The following is a 20,243-nucleotide window of genomic DNA, read 5'->3' as shown; positions in this document are numbered from 1 at the left end:
TTTTCATTTATAATTTAATATCTGAGGACCCAATAGTGCCCCTGCCAAGACGAGCCAAGCGAAGCGCAAGGGCACTACCTACCTTTTCTCGAAGCGCTTCGTCGTTTTTTTGAACTCTAATAACTTGAGTTTGGATTATCCCAGATAAACAAAACTCTCGGGATATAATGTCAATTAATGGACCTATTAAACACAAAAAAAATCAATTGCATAGCTCTTACACTTTAGATTTTATTGATATCTAAAAAAACCCCGATTTCGTCACTGACTCACTCATTCACTGATGATGATGATCTCTTAGGGTAGTTCCTGAAGTCCTAGAAAGCTAAAATTTGGTACGTACACAAGTATTAACTGTAAACTAAAATTGGAACTTTTACCTCAGCCAAGAGTGGGAAGCGAAGGGGGTTTAAGGATACTAGGGGATGAGAAAATTTGTATCGGGGTTCCGCAAATTTTGATGGTAGAGGTTTGAAAATTGATATAGGTATGGACTCCTTGTTAAAAATATAGGCTTGTAGAGTTAGAAGCTTGGCTCTACATGAGATCTGATAACTTTTTGACAATGCGAGCCTTATGATTTTAGATGAAAATGTTTTTGGTGGGATCAAATATTTCACTAAAAGGTAGAATACAATAGCTCAGAGGTCCCGATCCGATTTCATTTTTTACTTATTTTGTCAAGTAGAAATGGACCGCGGTGGTCATTTTATTTTAAGAACCGGACCCCTGATATAGCTAATAAAATTTTCCTAGAATTATTAAACACTAAATATAAATTAAACTAATTATGCGGATATAATCAATATTAGTTACAAAGCTAGAAGGATATACTGAGTACATTTAACATTTTCTGACAGTTAAGTATGTTATAGATACCTAATACTCATAATAATATTTATTTTATTTTATTTTGATAGGCACAATAACACAATGCAGGCAACAACATTTTAAAATATTCCATACATAATAAGTATCTTACACACTACCACGATTACAATTGTACACAACACAACCACGGAACAATTAAGCTAAGTACAAATTTTCACTATAAAATCTTGTTATTAAAGGCAATAAAGAATATAGTAAAATATAACAAACTGTTAGTACGATGAGATATTTACATACAATTTTGGGACAGCAAAACATTTTTGAACTTAGGTAAAGAAACGTTCAAAATATCTAAATCAATATCTAAGTTATTATATACACGACACATTCTAAAGACGGGCGCATTATTGGATACATTGTTATTAGAAACCATAGGCAAGGCAAACAATTCTAGATTCCGTGTTCTCTTATTGTTGGCTCTAAGTGAAACAATCCATGAGGTTACTGCCGAGACCACCATGCACAATTTTATGAAGTGTAACCATATCAACGACATCGCGTCGGGACGATAGTGATTGTAAATTATATGCTAAAAGTCTATCTGAATACTCAGGAAGCGTTCGGCGTGTTTTAGCTTAGTGGAAAGATATCGACATTGTGATTTAATCCTAATTGTGTTTTATAATTTTAAACTGTTTATATTAGTTAACCAATATTCTATTTAGGTACTTATGTAATAAGAAATTCTTCTAGCTTGAGGTCTAGAGCTGTCATAATCGATTCCGCGTCGTATGGAACATCTGAAAAATATATTTTTTGTAAGTAGGTATTTTTTATGTAAAATACCTACTATGAAATAATACCTGCCTATGAAATCAATTGCAGGGTCCCTATTTGACTCGAGAAAGAGACAAACTGACGTATGGGTATGATATTGCTACCTTTTTCATAAGTGGTCATGTCACGGCCGAACTGTTGCGAGACTAAGCAACTTATTGTCTTGGAATGCTAAGTGTTGCTTCCACGCCATATAATTATAATTCAGTAAACTATTGCATATAAGGGTAACGGCTAGCTCTGGAGCTACCAAAGTATGCAAGTGGAAATCCGTCAGGTACCTTTAACAGTCCGCACCGATATAAGCACACGGTTTTACCAAAACAATCAAATATACCTATTCTAATTAATGCAGCTTTGAAGATTAATTTGACGTCAAGTCACATTTCGTGAAAGTTAGATGAAATTTGTATCTTAAATCTGATTATTAAGATTGAAATTCTATGGGCGTGTTGATAAATCACATTATGGCTGGAAAAGAGTTAATTTGAAGCATTGTACGATGAGAATTCATGTAATAATTTACCAATGTTGATCCAGTTCGTGGTATCGTAATGGGAGTCTGCTCTGGATTCGTGAATGCACTGCCGCAGTACGTGCGTGATGCCGTGCGCCGTGCAGATGCCCATCTCCCCTACCGCTGTAATACCAGAAAACCTACTGTAATCTATCTGACCCAAAAAAATGTAATGAGTAACACCATGTAATGTTAAGCCCGCACCATACCGGCTCGATGTAATAAAAATAAGCTCTACCAAGTTGTGGTACTTTTGGCGCGATGTTTCGCACGTTTTTTGTTAAAAAAATGTGTGTGTGATTTAGATCATGTATATACGTGATTTTTTTATCAAGCGAAAGTCAAAAAATCAGGATTCGAATCGGTGAAGTGACTAGGGAAAATCTTCAAGATTTCTAATTAAATATTTGGCATCCTTATTGTGATCTAAAATAGCGGTACTTTTTAAAATACTCCACTCTCTCAACCTACGGCACCTTACTCTTAACTTTAATCTCAGCATCGGCAATGAATGTCGAGAGTCAACGCAAGTGGTACCTTCATCAGGTCACACAATTTAAGCGCATGTATCAATTGATTAGTCAATTAGTCCAACGCAATCATATACCTTTAGAGCCCAAGACACCGGTTGTGTTCTTGGAGTTGAATCTCAGCTTAACCCTGAAGTCTGCAGGAATGTCTAGGGCCAGGGGTACGTGGTAGGTGAGCGAGCGGTTGCTAAGCAGGCGGCCGGTCTGCGGATCACGCACCAGTTTCTCAGTGGTGAAGTAACCTAGACCTTGTACGTAGGCGCCTTCCACCTAGAATTGTAGTATATTGACTTTAGTACTTAGGTACCTAATACGAGTTACGAGTCAAACATTGAAAATCTCTAACACAACCTCACTCCCTATAAAATAAATCTCTCTTACCTGTGAAATATCAATAGTAGGGTTCACGCTCAAACCAACATCCTCCAGTATATCGCAGCGCAAGATCTCATATCTCGCTGTCAGGACGTCCAGCTGAACTTCCAGAATGGCCACAGCAAACGCGCTGTACGAAGTCAAGTCACTTTCCTTGTCAGTCATCATATAAGTCGCTGTCAAATCGATCTGATCATCCCCAGCCTGCTTAATCAACGCACCCCAAGAAGGGTTCGACATTTTTTGCCGGAGTGGCAACAATCTCGAATTCAGAGTATCGCATGATTTGATAGCAGAATAACAAACGCACTCGCTGACAATACTAGAACCAGAAAATACATTATTTGCAGCCGTGAATGAATAATTCGGTAGGACGGTAACCATCTCCAGTGGAATTCCTAGTTTGTATGCGACAATCTGGGCTACTTTGGTGTTGACGCCTTGGCCCATCTCGACTCCTCCCGTGGTCACAGTTACCGTGCCGTCCCCACGATAGATGGATACCATGGCTGAATAATTCCCGTAATATTCTACTGGGAAGCTCATTATATTCACTTTGATGGCTTTTTTCATCCAGCGATTAGCTTTGTTGAACTCCTGGATGCTCTGGAGGCGTTTGTTGTAGTCAGTTTCCTTCTTCCACGTCTCAATGAGCGTGGGGAGGTCATTGTCATTGGTACGCATGTTGGCGATGCGCACGTCGGTCGGGTCCTTCTGGACCGCAAAGGCGACATGTTCCATGATGTGCTCGATGCATGCCATGCCCTCCGAAGTCCCTGTTACAAAATAATATAACGATACATATTAACTAGAATTAGTACAGGCCTGCAGCAGGTATTACTATGGAATCAAGTTATATACCTGGTGCCCTTGCAAAAGTGTTAGATGGCGTATCCGTTGTAACAGTGGCCATCTTGACGTCAAAGTAATCGGGGACATAGCAGTTAGTAAAGCCCGAAGAAACGTAAGCCAGGACGTTCTCGTTGTTGGAACAGCCGTTGTCCTCGACGATTGTTGCGTTCAAGTACTGGATCTTGCCGTTATCATCCACGCCCACCTAAAACAGGAATGGATATGTTACTACAAAACTAACAACAAAATATCAGTGAAATATAAAAAAAAAAAATGCTAAATCTTAAGTCCTCACTTCATATTCGCACTGGCAGGGCAGCCGGCCGCCAGCCGTGGCCAGATTGGTTTGCAGCGGCACCACGAACCGGCACGGTGTGTTTAGGAGTTTGGCGGCCAGCGCACACGCTGTGGACGTGCGTACGTTACGGCTGATCTTGCCACCGAAGCCACCGCCGATACGGCGGACTTTTAGATGGACACTACAGGATGGACAGGTAACAAATATGCATATATTATAGGTAAGTACTTATTAAGAAATGCGGTCCTCAGGGCATTTGCTAGTCAGTCTTGCCAGAGGTATAGAATGTAAAAATAATATAGTTGAGTATAAATATCAGCATGAGAAAACAATGTGACCCCCACCAATATGGCAACAGGGTCCATGTAACTAACATACATACATATGTTTAGATGATTTAAGGCCAGAATAAATTCGTATTGTCAGTTCTCTCTGCTAGATAAGTACTTTCCATAAACTTTTTCATTATCTGGGAATTCATGCCATGGTAAGCATTATTGGGCAAGTTTATGGTACCCTGATTATCTGACTAATTTATTATTTTAACAAAAAGATTTTTCATTTTTTTTTAAATATTTATTGTAAATATTGTGTTACTCTTCGTGCTGTACTGTAGGGCCTTAGATGTTATGTTACTTGTTGTTTTCTTTTTTATTTTGCCACGAATAAACGCTCTCTATTTTATTCTATTCTATTCTAAGATGCCCAGAAGGGGATCGAACTGATAGTTAATTTTAATGGTTTCCAATTTACTACTTACTCGCTCTCATTCATATTCAAGCATCGTGAAATAGCCCTCTGTGTGAGATCCATCCACTGAGTCGAGTCATACACCTCCAGGCCCTGGTCCACGGGGACCACCACGCACGTCACCGGCTCCATGTAGTAGTGGTACTGCCCCTCAATCTCATACACGCCCTTTATAACTTTCTTTACATCACTCCCCTTCCCTTTAGGTTTAATAGCGGTATCACTTGCAACATATCTCTTACTGTCTTTCTTCGCTTGATCTATAGTGAGCACGGGAGCTGATGAAGGAACATTTTTGTAAGTCACTTTTACTTTCTTGGCAACCTTAACAGCTAAGGCTTCTGAAGTGGCAATGACGATCGCTACAGGTTGGCCGTAAAATAAGATGTTTTTGCTGACGATTATTTCTTCTTCTTCAGTTTGCAGTTGAAATCCTGGCACGCTGAACGAATTTACGCCGGGGATGTCTTTGGCGGTGTACACTGCTATAACCCCTTCTATGTCCTGAAATGAAGTATTACACCTAATTAATGAGGGAGTAAAATTGCGTAAATATGTTACTATACCATAAATACATTTTAAAGTTAGTAATTACTCACTTTTATTCGCAAGCAATAAAAAAATTTGCGTAGTAACTACTACGCAAATTTTTTTATTGTATATATTCTACCTATTAGTTAAATGTCTAAGTAAATTAGCATATAAGAAACACAAATTTGTCGCAGATCAAACTCATTTATTGAGTGCTATGTGCTAATAAAACATATTTCCTACGTTGTTACAGCTGTTTCATTTACATATTTAAACAATATGTGTATTTAGGTATACTTTGGAAAGTAACTACAATAACATCTTCAACGCCATCACCAACGTGGTTTTGTGCCGAGAAATCGACAGTTTTGTCAATAATGATTTCAGAGCAATTATTATTGAGCTATAAAATAAAACACGGTATTCCTTTACCATCCCTATCCAAGTAAACTTTGGGATAAGGTATATTTATATACATGGATGTTACAAATTTACCAAAACAGCTACCTATAATCAACCCATTACAGTACTCACGAATGTAAAAATAAGGTACCTAGAAATGTACAGACTCGAGCTTGCGAAGGGGCTGTAACAGCGGGTAGAGTAAGGAGTCGGTCTTTAAGTAGATACTGGCTCTTATGGGAAGGTGTTACACCAGCAATCATGTTTTAAGTACACACTTTTATTTAGCTTCACAGTAGTAAGTAGGTTTCTTTCTGTATTTGTTTCAAATCTTGTAACTTAAATTTGAACCACTTCCTGATACTTGATACAGTTTAAATTTGGATTACTTTCGTAATTCTGATGACAATGCAATAATATGCTAACATGGAGCTGATCTGATGATGCAGTCACACATCGAGTTTAGGCTTATTTGCAAGGTCACATGAAGTACTTGATAGACATGCATATGAGAAGATACAGTCAAGAATAAAAGTGTGTTACAAAAACAATTATTGGCAGTAACTTATATCTGTTCAAACTTACCAAGACATCAGTACTATCAACCCCGACGAGTTCTCCCGAATGTACAGTAGACTGTACGAAGGCCCCGAACACCTCCCTCGGCATGGGAGGTATATCGTTGGCGTATTTGGCTTCGCCTGCTGCCTGGATGGCGGCCTCGAGCTTAGGCACGGGCTAGAAAATGAAAAGTAAAACATTGCAAGATAACACTTTCATAGTGATTGTTCAAATATAATATAATCTACTCGTATTAATAAGGCGGACCTTTAACCCTTTTCCAGGTAGATGGGTATCTACAAGGTTTACCCAAAAAAATAATTACATGTATTCCAATGAATCCAGCATTGATGATTCATTTGAAGACCGGTCACATTTCCCGAAAGTGCAATCTAATTTGAACCTTAAGTCGGAATAATAAAGTAAAAGTTCTATTGGCGTACCTATGTAGTCGATAACTGAACAATTAGTATATGGTATTTTATTATGGAAAACGCATGAGATGCCGAAACTTTGAGGACAACTGACACTAACGCCAACTAACCAGCAATGTAGAACTTTGATACATTAAGTATGTACCTACCTGATTGAGTGGGTATAGTGAGGAGTCAGTCTGGAACTCTTGTCTGCCTTGGGACAGAGGCCGCTGGACGAGGGCGGCGCCTGAGCGATAGCGAGGGTTTAGTGCGTTGGGCGGGCAGATATTCAGGATCACCTGGAGAGGCGAAGGTATAGGAAGAAAAACCTTAACACAGGCTAGACGCAATTTAACCTAGTGTAAATGTAATAAATAATTAGGTAAGTATATACGCAAGAACTTAGCACACTATAAACTACTACTTAATATTTTTTAGATTATTTAAGGACTTTCAAAATCTATAGTTCATAACTTAAGAAAAGTGGTGTGAGTCAGATGTAATACGGATTAGACTCAGGGTTCATCGTAATAAATTTTATCAAGCAGTATAGTCAATCTTCAAAACTAATTGAAGTTAGGGCTTCTAGAGTTAGAAGCTTGGGTCTAGATGAGATCTGATAACTTTTTGACAGTGCGAGCCTTATGGTTTCGTCGTGGCAACATTTTACATGAAAATGTTTTTGGTGAGATAATATGATTTCCCAAAATATACTACAGAAAAAGTAAAATATGAATACACTTCAATTTGTATTGATACACTTAAACGAAACCTATGTTATAATAGTATGCTGTAACAACAAATATTGAAACAGTAATCATACCATTACTGCAAATTATCATTTATAAGTTATGGTTCCTACCTACTTATAATAACCGCAACAACATTTCTAAAGTAGGTAATTAGCTTACCTTTGCTGAAAAACCCCTATTATTTTATATACTATTCCCTATAGGTACCTAATACTAGTGGCTCTGTGAGCCACAGTGGGTCTTAAGTGCCATAGATGCTAATGGAACTTAAGTCCAGTTTATACCAATTTGCACCATTTTGAACATTTCCTAAAAAAACAAAAGGTCAGATAAATTATATTTAACTTACATTATATTTACCTACTGAACCTGCTCACCAAATTTCACGAGAAACGATGTCGCACTAATATGGAAGAGTGATAGAGAGAGATATATGACGCTAACATGTTGGCTACGTACCCTAATCATATCTTTGTTCCTGTTAGAATTATCTGTATGAATACATCAAATAAGAGAATACTACGCCTACGTAGAGGATCCTGCCTCCACAGTTATTCTAACCTTGTAAAACAAACCAACAGCTAGTTTCTTCCTAAATTCACTGGATGGCTGTGCCGGGTCACATTTAGGAACAATTTCTTTGTTCAATATTTTGATAGCAGCCTGTAACGTCACATTGTTGAACACCATTTTTCCCTTCAAAAACGCCTCAGTGCCTTTGGCGTGTACGAATGTGGGAGAAATGTTTCCGTAGCAGATGTCGGCGTCTTCGATAATCTTCGATTTGGGGTTTATTTTGAATAGGAAGGCTGCGTTGACGATTGCTAAGGCATTTTGGTTTCGAGGCATTATCTGAAAATATAAGTAGGTATGTCGTTTTTAGGCAAAAAGATTTTTCACCTCAGCAGCTCAATCACGGGTATTTTGACCTGTACATTCAAATTTAAATTCAAAATTTCAACGTGCGGGTCCTAATGCAAGTTCAAATTATTGGATTGATGACCTCTGTCCCTTTCACGTCATTAGCAAAAAGAAATAGACAATAAAGGTCAAACATCATTCAACAGTATATTGACGGTTTATAATAGACCCCCGAAATAAGTCGGAATATATCGTTCCAAAACACCTACGAGTATGACTTCGTAATAGGTTAATAACTACTTAACTACCTAATAAGAAAAAAATGTACAATGAAAATGATGCACTTTAAAAAATTCAAACATCACGTAAAATAAATAATTCTACTTTTAACGAACAGTCTACAATAGTCAATAGTCGGCAGTATCCGTAATTCGGACCGTATTTTACAAAGTTGACGATCGAACTGTCTGTGTTCGTTATTTCCATATTATTTCACTGAAATTTATTTCGGTTTGTTTATGTGTTTTATTGTAGTAATTAAACTTAATTGTCAGAATACCTTAAGAAAACATGAGTGACAAAGTGATGAATAAAGTCCGACCGAGAACGGTTTTTTTGTCTCGGCCGAGACCGAGACCGAGACCGAGATTCAATTGGATTCTCGGCCGAGACCGAGACCGAGACCGAGATTCAATTGGATTCTCGGCCGAGACCGAGACCGAGAATTTATAAAATAGAAAAAAGACGAATTTTGCACTAAAAATGTTTTATAATTGAAATTCAACGATTTATCAGAAAAAGTTATCATAATCAATCCGTAGCGCTATTAAATAGTATTTTTAGGGTTCCGTAGCCAAAATGGCAAAATGTAACCCTTATAGTTCCTTTAGATAGGTATTTAAAAATACATAAAGGTTGCTAAAAACGTTTTTTTGATTAAGTAAATACTTTTGGAAATAATCGCTCCAAAAAAATTGTGTGTTCCCCTCTAACTTTTGAACTGGGAGAGCAAAACCATTTAAAAATATCTAAATAATAAAGCATTATAGGCAAATAATTTTTCAGGAAAATTATTTTGAATATGGTCGGTAAGACATTTAAGAGTTATAAAAAAAACTGATCTGCTTATTGAAACGACGAAAGTGCCACTAACGTCTTTTTTGTATTGTATGAAGGTACGGAACCTTCCATTATGCGTGGTCCGACACATACTTGGCCGGTTTTTTCAGTACGGATGTGGACAAAGAGAGGTACAATAACAATAATCAAAATAAAGAGAGAGCCACAGGTGTCGTTTTGTACTTACATACTGCTTTGCGTTTTCCCGTTAACACAAATATATTTAGTATCAAAATATCCAGTGTCATCTTCTACTAACAACAAGTTAATCTAAGTTACATCCTGATAACAATATACACTTTATTCATTCATCAATAACAATAACCACAAAACGAAAAGACCCAAATGAACTAGTCATTACTTGCAACCGCGCCTATCCGATCCCAACACTTAGTATTTGATAAGTAATTGGCTTAAAATATGGGTACGAAACCAATCAAAATCACAAAAAAACGTCACACCAACTGGGCGATGCAACCAACTGGTGGCTAAGAAACGGGCGCTCGTGTGGGGAAAATTCAAATTCACCAATGATAACTCATTGCCTATTCTCGGTCTCGGCAAGAATCTCGGCCCATTTTGGCCGAGAGCCGAGACCGAGATCTCGGCTCGATTTTTGGCCGAGAATACCGAGACCGAGACCGAGATCTCGGTCGGACCTTAGTGATGAAGATGGATAAAATTTTTCATGTTGTATTTTCCTTCAAAATATTTTCTCAATGCTGAGGTGAAAAGTCTTGTGTACTACACGAGATCAAAGTGAATTATTTACATCTAGTGTGCTTTTGAGTCCCTTACTACGCCCAAGATTCTAAATTAAATTCACTTACTATGCTCGTGAATCTATTATATAATCTTTCGCTTGCACGGGACTCAAAATAAGCACTGAAAGAAATATCAAACTTTGCTCTCTTGTTGTACAAATTACTATTTTCTACTTGACGTGGCTATTCGGATAGAGATGATACCGGGGATTCGTCTTTGCCCGAGGTGGTGATCTGATGAGTAAAAGTCAGTCAACAACACCAAAAGTACATCACACCATGAATTTTCAGTGATATGATTTACCTATAAATTGATACGTGATGTTACTAGGCATATGTACATATTGTACATATCAATCAATTTTAATCAATCAATTCTTTATTCGTTCATCACAGGTATATAAATAGGTGGTAACTCAGTATTCTAAGGAACAGCTATGATGTGCCTTTTGGCGTACGAAATAATTTCTTATTATCTAACTATATACATATTCAATAATTTATTTACACGGGCAATGAGCTTATGAGATTGGCATATGCAAACATATTTCAATAAGTCAATTCATATATTAAAAAAGAATAATGAGAATAAAAAAAAAACAATTATTACTGTCCCCAGTTGAGTTAACTTTTCTGTATTGATATGTATGTATAATAATTACACTTGTGGCGTGTGAATACCTATTACTTAAGAATAATAGTTATTTGCTTTACAAGGGGGCAAAGTTGTTGTTTAACGGCTCGAGCTAATATTGATACCCGAGCAAGCGAAATATTTCAAAATTGAACCACGAGCGTAGCGAGTAGTTTGAAAATGGAATCTTGAGCGTTGCGAGGGTTTCAAGGCACGAGGGCTAAACAAACTTTGCCTCCGAGTGAACACAAATTTTTGCATCACAACAACGCGAGGTAAATACACACTATGAAATTATTATTATTTATTATTATTTAAGCCTTTTATTTCCAATAGAAAAACATTAAAACTATTTACGTTTTTCATTAATTCTCTTAATCTAATTAAATTATATTATTTTGTAATTATTGGGTTTTGTTTTTTATATAAATATAATAATATTGAATATTGCGAAATAATTTATAACAATTTAAGTTCTATTGGATGTCCATTTATGGACATAGGCCTCCTCCATACTATGCCATAGAATCAAACAAATCAAATCCAAACGAACGTACTAAAAAAATGTATCATTCAGAATCATCATTTAAAAGCCAATTCCAACATGCAGCTTACATAAGGAAACAGCTCAAAAATTGCATCTGGTTACTTTTCCCCACATATGGATAATATGCAACTTTCTCATTAGTTTTTGAACAATCAAAATAACCTTTACAAGCTGGTGTGGTGAATATTTATCAGTTTTTGTAAGTTAAGTCACATAAGCCGTCAGAGGGGCAATTCGACTTGCTAAAAGTGACAGCAAAAAGAAATCTTATCGCTTTCCTGATGAGTTCGCTACATGTTCGACAAGTGTGGACAATATGGGTAACTAACCGTCAAATTTTGATGAACCTGATCACCACGTTTTTAACTTATAGTTATTTTATTACCTTATAGCTTCTAAACACATGTTTGCTACTCAGTGGAGGCAGCTCGATGGCTATCATGAGCATGCCTTGCATATCGTACTTCAAGAAATCCAACAGCGAAAGGGTTTTCTTCTTCCCGTTACTTTGCTCTGTGAACAGAACAATAGTATAAAAATAATTGTTATGAAAACAACAACTCTTGTGGAAACACATTTTAATATCAACGATAAGCCACCATGAATATGTAAAATAAAAGATTGCTTCTCCACGAACCAAAAACATGAATTTCAAGTTTTAAAGGCTCATTTACGCAATTACTTACCTATTTGACGCGGATCCGCACGCCACTTCGGTGTGTGAACGAGACAGCTCATTAAATGTATATAGCAACATCCCACTCACACACCGGAGCATACATTATGGTTTTTGTACCTCAGAATCCGGTAATGCTACGAAACTCGCGCGTGAGTTCTCGCACTGTCTATCCCATCCCAGCCTTTAGGAAAATTCCTACAAAACTACCGTTTAATTTTGAACCTTGGACATCACTTTTTACTCACTGTTGACCACCACGGCTCCAACCGTCTCCAAAAGCAGGAATACGTCGGACTGATACGATGGATTTGTATGCTTTAACATCAAATTACCCGCCAAGGAACCAATCTGCAAAAACAATCATTTTAAATAGGTACAAACAAAGAGAATATAACCACTACGTTGGTCGACTATCTTTTGTTTTCTCCTACCATAAGATGTAACCTCGTATTTTACCGTACGTTGGAAACTTACCTTACTGTTACGTAACAAGGTGTCTTATCGAATAAGAAGCGCAGTTGTGTAGAAATACTTATTCAATACTCGTAAGTTACCTTTCGAACAGAAATGTGTGCGACGAGCTCAAAATGTTTCACAAATTCAGCCAAATACGAAAATTCGCTTTGGGATTTTGCGGTTTCTTTGAATAGTGCTATGCAATCTTCCAGTGCCATGTTGGCGCCAAGTATCAAATTTTGATCGAACTCATACTTTTTCAGACTCTTTACTCCGCTGATGTCTATTAAGACTCTAGGATATTCGAATGTCTCTACCGTTCCTGAGAAGAAAAATATATTCTTAAGTTGGTACGTGAAAACTTTAGGTTTTAACCTTCTTCACTTTTAAAGGAAACAGATATAAACATTGTTTAGTAGGAGTGTATTGCTACATTGAAATCCTAAAGCAAGCATATTTGAATACAATTATTATGTATTCAGGTTAACTGCAATTGGTATAGATAACGTAGTCAATTAAGTAAATTTGCACACTAAAAATTGAATTCCTTTAAAAAAATGTTATAGATATAATATATTAATTTGATGTCATGACCTTACTTTAGGACAAGCAATTTATTAATAAATTCTGCTTGCTTTAATAGCATCAGAAATATAAATGTCTGACCGAAATATTGCTCTACTCCCCTTTTCCAGTGTTACCATCCACGAACATATACGAGTCTACGCCATACTTGTCCAGCAAATCAAAAACGTCGTCCACATCATAAATTTTGAAAAACTTCTGCTTTCCAAAAGTTAAAGAGATCATTTTATCGTCTTTCTTCTTCTCCAACTTGTCCAACTGCTGGTCACTGATCACACTCCAGTCGCTATCTTCGCTGAAGCCGGAGCATCGGCGCTCACACATGGAATTGGTTTTGCTGCAAATCCTGATGTCTTCAATATCGCTTACCTATGAAAGGATTAAATTATATGAACAACATACAGATTTTTGGTAAACGATTTAAAAATGTTAGTATTTATTTTAAACTCTATTGCAATACAATGATTGACAAAGTAGTCGAATTATCTAGTGACAATTAGAATAAGCGGAAGAATCACATATATCTCTAAAGGATGACTTACCACACTCTAGAACCGTCAGGGTCCGTGCCGAGGCGTCCGACAGTTCAGTTTTTTATAGGCGTAATATCACTGTCACCCGTCATAGAAAACGAAGTATCGGAAGGTTCGGCCCATACCCGGACCATTCTAGCATGTCATGCCAAAATGATTGTCGAAGACTACTATGTACATACTTCAGACCGGCTAGCATTAGTTGCATTCTCGCGCGCGACTCCATTCATCCTGCGCAACTTCAAGTATGGACTCGCGCGCGAGAACGCAACTCGTGCTAGACGGTCAAACCCTTCTTTTCTTTAATCTTACATTCTCAAAAAATGTATCTAATTATCAATTGCTATAGGATTACACTGTAAAAGAACGAAGACATTCACATACTCATCCTTTATATGTTCCAGTCCATAAACGATTTGGTCCTCTGGCACAAAATATAGAGTCCATCTAAGTTAACTTTACACCGACTCTAGCACAATAATAATATAATTTTCATAGAAACTTGACATTAATGATGACATTGCCACATTTCGCCATTAAAAATGCCATGCTTCCAGCAGTTTGGTCCGACTCTACAAATAAATCAAACCTTCTGGCAGAGGTCCGCGCTGGCGTCGACGGCGAAGGACTTCATGGCATCAAGAATGGGTCGGAAGCCGGTGCAGCGGCAGGTATTGGAGCCGAAAGACCGCTCTAGTTCTGCCATCGTCAGGTGTTTGTCCTGCAGGCTGAAAACATCATCATTATCATCAGCCTGTCACTGCACATTGCAATCATTGCATTTTAGAAAAAGGGATATTAGTTAAATAGGTACTCATTCAACATTGGGAAGGCGTTGACATTTGTTAAGTATAAGTAATAATTGAAATGATATTCAGACATCTTTTACATTGCAACTTTTTCGTACAAAATTAGGTATTTTCCTGAAGTATCATAGCGACAGAAATTATATAGGCATATAGCTTGACACGTTCGTGGAGTACATGGTAAAAAATGACATAAGTAACTAGTGTCACCACAGATTTCAAAGAGACTTCAATGTTTTTGTTGCATAGAAGATTGTATGTAGGAATCAGGTAGGAATGAATCAAAAACTAATGAAATAAGTACCTAGTCATATGCATGACCCATCCCGGCGTGCAGTAGCCGCACTGGCTACCGTGGAAAGCGGCGATGCGTTTCTGCACATCACTGTAGCCAGTCAGCCGGTTACCCACGCCTTCGATCGTCGTGATGTCCCAGCCGTGGCAGGAGAACACTAGCACCAAGCACTGAAACAAATTCTTGTATTAAATAGACACAGCAAGAGTCGGATCAACATATGGTTCATTTCAAAGCTACTGCGTTTCTGGGTCAGTTTCTAACAAAAATGTCACGTCACTTACGTCAAACAGCGGGGTTCACTGCAAAATAAGTACAACAATACGCTATGTTTTCGTCTTCCCTGCAATAGTAGCGGTTTAGAACAATTTCAATTTCATTTTATTGAGAGACCAACTGTGATCATTATTGTTAGTACAAATATCTTAAAATATCACTAAGTGTGTTACGAATATGTGCGTGTTTAGTGACAACCAAAGTGCGGTGCAAGTCAAACCTCTGTGGTGCAGTGCAACCGCTGTCGTAAAACATCGTCTTGGCAGCGAACGTGTAATGCAGGTATATTACACTCAATGTAATGTAACGTGTGGTCTATGTACGTACGGAGTTGATGGAGAAGGTCTCTGTAGTGCCGGAGGCGCGGCGAGCGCGCACAGACACAATACAGGCGCCGCAGCCACCTTCGTGACACATCGCCTTGGTGCCCGGCAGCGCTAGCGTGTAGCGCAGGTACGCGTTCAAGGATGTGTCACGCGGCGTCGACTCGTCCACTGCGACACAACAATATAGAACTTAATATGTCTGAACATTTTAGACGCCAATGACGGATATATCTGCACCGTGGGTCCAACGCCGAAGACGGACTAATCCGTCACAGACCACAAAGTAACATATTTAGACCTACGTGCATATGCATCAAAGTTCAAATTCAGTTTTGATACTTCGGTGACGTGGCGTCCGAGTGATATCTTTTGTGTTTCAAACGGCTTCGAAAAGGTTAAAGGCGGGAATATTTTTAGTTGCATTCCAGAAAAAAAGCATACAAGTTAGCTTATACTATCCAATGAGCTGTTATGGAGTGTACTCAGCTACATTCATGCACACGTCTTGGAAAGATAAGCATGAAAAAACGAAAATTGCATGCAAGTTTAACTAGCTAATATATTCACTGCATGACAGTGAGCATGTGTATTGCCGCCGACTTGGTAGATATATTTCATTATAATTTTATTACTTAGCTCTAGATCACAGGTAAGGGTGACGGCTGGAAGCTACGGCAATCAAGAGCATGTGAGAAGCTAGGTACTGTAAAATTGTACGTGGCTACATACCTAAGAAATATGGAAGGTAGAGGCAAGGAACAAAATCTCCTTAGGCAGAACTGTTGCAAAAGTGTCCAGCTGTCAGCTATAAATAATAGTTCCAAATCTCTCTAGAGTAGCGCTAAAGTAGCTAAGAAACTAGGCGTTATTAACGGAATGAAGTGCGCTGTCTATGATTAGATTTTTTCTCAAGTATTCTAGGTATTGTAGCGCCACCTATTTATGGTTTTTTGTCGGACACTTTTTGGTATATGGAGATTCTGTTCCTTGCCTCTACCTTCCATACTAAGAAACTTTGCTAAAAATAATTCGCGTAACTCTCGTTGTCAAATTATTTGACATTGGCTGCAATAAGTATCTACTACTAGTTATGAGATTTAATTTTCGGCTACAGCTATCGCAGCGATCGTTTTCTCTATCGCCACGCCATCCCACCACGGTGTTTGCGTCTGAGCGGAAAGAGAAGAGCCGTGGAATGTATGGGGCCCAATACACTCCACGACTCTTCTCTTTCCGCACAGAAAGCCTTGCATTTAATCGAATTATTATTCAATATATTGTATTAATAATGTAATAACTGATGTTTCTCAAGTAAAACCTTTTTTCCGCATATCAGGGCCTTTCAATTTTGACAATAATATACATGACGACCACCACCACCGTACACCATACACCATAGAATCTTGTGGCATTTGTTGTTCTAAACAAACTTCCTGAAAGGCAGTATCGTGACTACTACAACTAAGAAATCTAAGGCTATTTATGTTATATAAAAGTAATTCTAAATGTTGTTTACCATACCGACATGGAAATAATGATTCAATGGCACAACGACTGAATGATGATGGGTTTATGAAGGCTATTGTACTTTGCGTACTTAGATGTCTTAGCGGCTTGATAGTAACCGAAGAAGTGATTGTTCAGCTGTCTACGGTTGTTTGATTGTTTCGTTGTTTTGATTGCAAAGATGTAACGACTGTGTTTGAGAAATCAGCAGAAGCAAATTATAATGACAAATGAACTGGAATCGGTAATTTAAGTAGGTACCTATTGTAGGTAAAAAAATTCTTACCTAAAATGAATGTCTAATTATTCAAAAATTTCTGGTTTAAACATTTATATTTATTCCTTCCCCTATTCACTCTATAGGAACAGGATTTTTACAAAAAATAGATTTTAAATAATTACATATTTAAAAAATATCTATCATCTTGACTCCTCAAATGAAATGCTAGTTTGTTTTTGACTGATGTCATCGAAACGGAGTGTAAGTACATACTAATGTACTTTAGCGGCATGAGCCTATATATAGATTTTTCTCTTAGATATTTTTTTTCAGTTTCAGCTGAAAATACCTTTTTTAAATCGTAAACACAGTATTTGTTAAAACCTCTAAAATCAGCTGCGTAGTTCCTAAAACAAAACCGGACCCAGTACTTTCAGGAATAAATGGAAGAATGAATGGTCAATATCTCGTAAAGTAGGTAATGTACAGGTTTTAAAGATAAAAGTATGAAAACTTGAAAAGAAAAACTAAACTACTTGCATATGAGGTTGATGTCATTAAATACGTACACAATATAATAAAAAATATAAAAGTGGCCCCATGTTTTAAAATTTATTTATTTAAGCTCACTTTTAGGGGCATCGACCTACAAACTGTGTATCAAATTTCAGCGCAATCTAAAATCTATTTATGAACCTAAAGTTTGGGATTTAACAGCCGTTTATCCAAGTTCCTTTGGGAAATCGATAAGATGAAGAAGATCTTAATTAAATGAGGAACTATGTAAAATCGATTTACCTGAACATTTCCGTCCGTTGACGGTAAACTCTATGCAAGCCATCACTAGTTACCGATGTCACATACACGAAGGTACTGAACGCGGGGAGGACGACGGGCCTATGTATATCAGTCGGCTTTTCTTCTAAAACTCACGACTGCGTTATGGAACCATACCGCCGTACAGAGTAAATTGCGTAAAACTAAAAAAGTTAGAGTAAGTTTTCTAAGACTATTTTTGCATAGAAAAACGGGATCTCACAGCCATCCCCATTGACCATGCATTTTTAAATTAAAAATACCTTAAACGGTCCAAAAGGAACCCTTATGGTGCGACTTTGTCTGTCCGTCTGTCACATTGCTAAATATCTCGAGAACTACTTAAGTTATTGATTTGAAATTTTGAATAGTAATGAACAACGCTAACCCAGACATATTGGAAGTGTAATTTTTTTTTTTTATTAATTATGGAAAATGCCCAATATAAAGAGGGGACAAAATTTTTATTTTACAAAGTTACTAGGTCATGTGGGGTATCATTTGAAAGAACTTAAATTGAATATTACAAAACTATTTTTTTATTTTATTTTCATAGTAAAAAAAAACTTATGAAGGAAAATGAGAAAAAAAAAATATCTCTTAGGTCGCATGGTCCGACTGGCTAGTCCAGGGGTTCCCAAAGTGTGCGCCGCGGCGCCCTGGTGCGCCGTAGAAAGTAAAGAGGGGCGCCGTGAGTTCTATCAGTATCCGAAACCACAAATATTCGCGGGTACCTATTTGAGCGCTCGCATCGGTAAATAATATAGCGCCGTGTCACTCTTTTTCGACCGTGATTTTAAATTTACAAGGGCGCCGTTGCAAAATACTAAACTTGTAACTGCGCCGCATGTTGAAAAAGATTGGGAACCCCTGGGCTAGTCCAATCAATTGGAATACGAATATTTTTTTTCCCGCTGGCTCGATTGATCGGAATATAAGGACTTCTCTAATTCTCGTAGTCCTACTATCGGAGTAACGGGATTTTAAAAGTTCGTCTAGTTCGATCGAGTTTTCCTAAAAAATACCTGTCTTTATGTGTAACTTTAGCATGTTTTGGCGTTTGTAAAGTCTTTAATTTTGTTATCTACAACACGTGCTAACCTGTAATATGACTACCTTTGTATCCTATCTGTGGAAACCTGTAATTGGCTTCCCTGATACATATTTATGTTAACCTAGTTTTAGTTTATTAAGCTGTTGGTTTTCCGAATAAAATAAAATAAATAAATAAATAAGATATTATAAAACTTCGAATGTCGATTTTTTTTAGGAAAAAATGAGTTTTAGTAGATATAACAAAACACGTGCTCATTATTTTTTGCTGTTTTCAAACATATACTCAAACCAGCCATTAACTAGCAAGTTGCTTGAGCATCACTTTCTATAGGAGTTAGAAGATTTAGTAACTTTTTAGTACTTTGAAGGCCATTTTCTCCTAACAGGTTGAGTTTGGGCAGCTAAAAAAAAATACGTGTCCGTTATTTTAGACTACTCTATAACATATATCAAAATGAATCAAATCGGAGTCGGACAGTTGGGTACCCTTACTTGTAAGCTCAAGTATCCCAGAATGATCCTGTCACGACGTAAAGGTAAACAACAACAACACATCTTGTAAAAGTTGGTATTTCTAAACGCATTTTCTTTTGTTATATATTGAAAAAAAATATAAAAAATGACAGCAGTTTTTTACTTTATTTCATAAAATGTGATAATTGCATTATTTTGGTATGTCCTTAAACTACGTCCAAAAGAGAGGTATGGGCATTGTGAATGTAATCTCGCTTTGCGTGGTAGGGCACAGCACAGCGGACGTCATTCCAGATGTAGAGCTGAGCCCAACTGGGGAAGTACCTCCACCTTACAGAGAACTGCAGCCAAATAACACTAGACCCTACTCATAGTGTTGTGTTCCTGCCGGTGAGTAAGGTTGCCAGAGCTCAACGAGGGTGCGGAGTGTTAGGGTCGGCAACGCGCATGCAACTCCTGGAGTTGCAGCCGTACATAGGCTACAGAGACTGCTTACCATCAGGCGAGCCGTAAGCTTGTTTGCCACCGACGTAGTATAAAAAAGAATTACCGATTAATTTCTACCGATATCAAAAAAAGGAATATCCAAAGAATATTTGCACAACTTGTTTACTTGCGATTTTTTGTGAAATGAGGGA

At 37.5% G+C, this 20,243-nt stretch overlaps 1 pseudogene; it reads right to left on the bottom strand.

Moving 5' to 3' along the window:
• LOC133525841 (uncharacterized) lies at nucleotides 1-18,699 on the bottom strand (annotated as a pseudogene).
• Nucleotides 18,700-20,243: the final 1,544 nt, after the last annotated feature.

Source organism: Cydia pomonella, chromosome 15 (genome assembly GCF_033807575.1).
Source record: "Cydia pomonella isolate Wapato2018A chromosome 15, ilCydPomo1, whole genome shotgun sequence".
NCBI lineage: Eukaryota > Metazoa > Arthropoda > Insecta > Lepidoptera > Tortricidae > Cydia > Cydia pomonella.
Note: the sequence above shows the minus strand (reverse complement) of the source record. Positions and strands in the feature narration are given on the sequence as shown.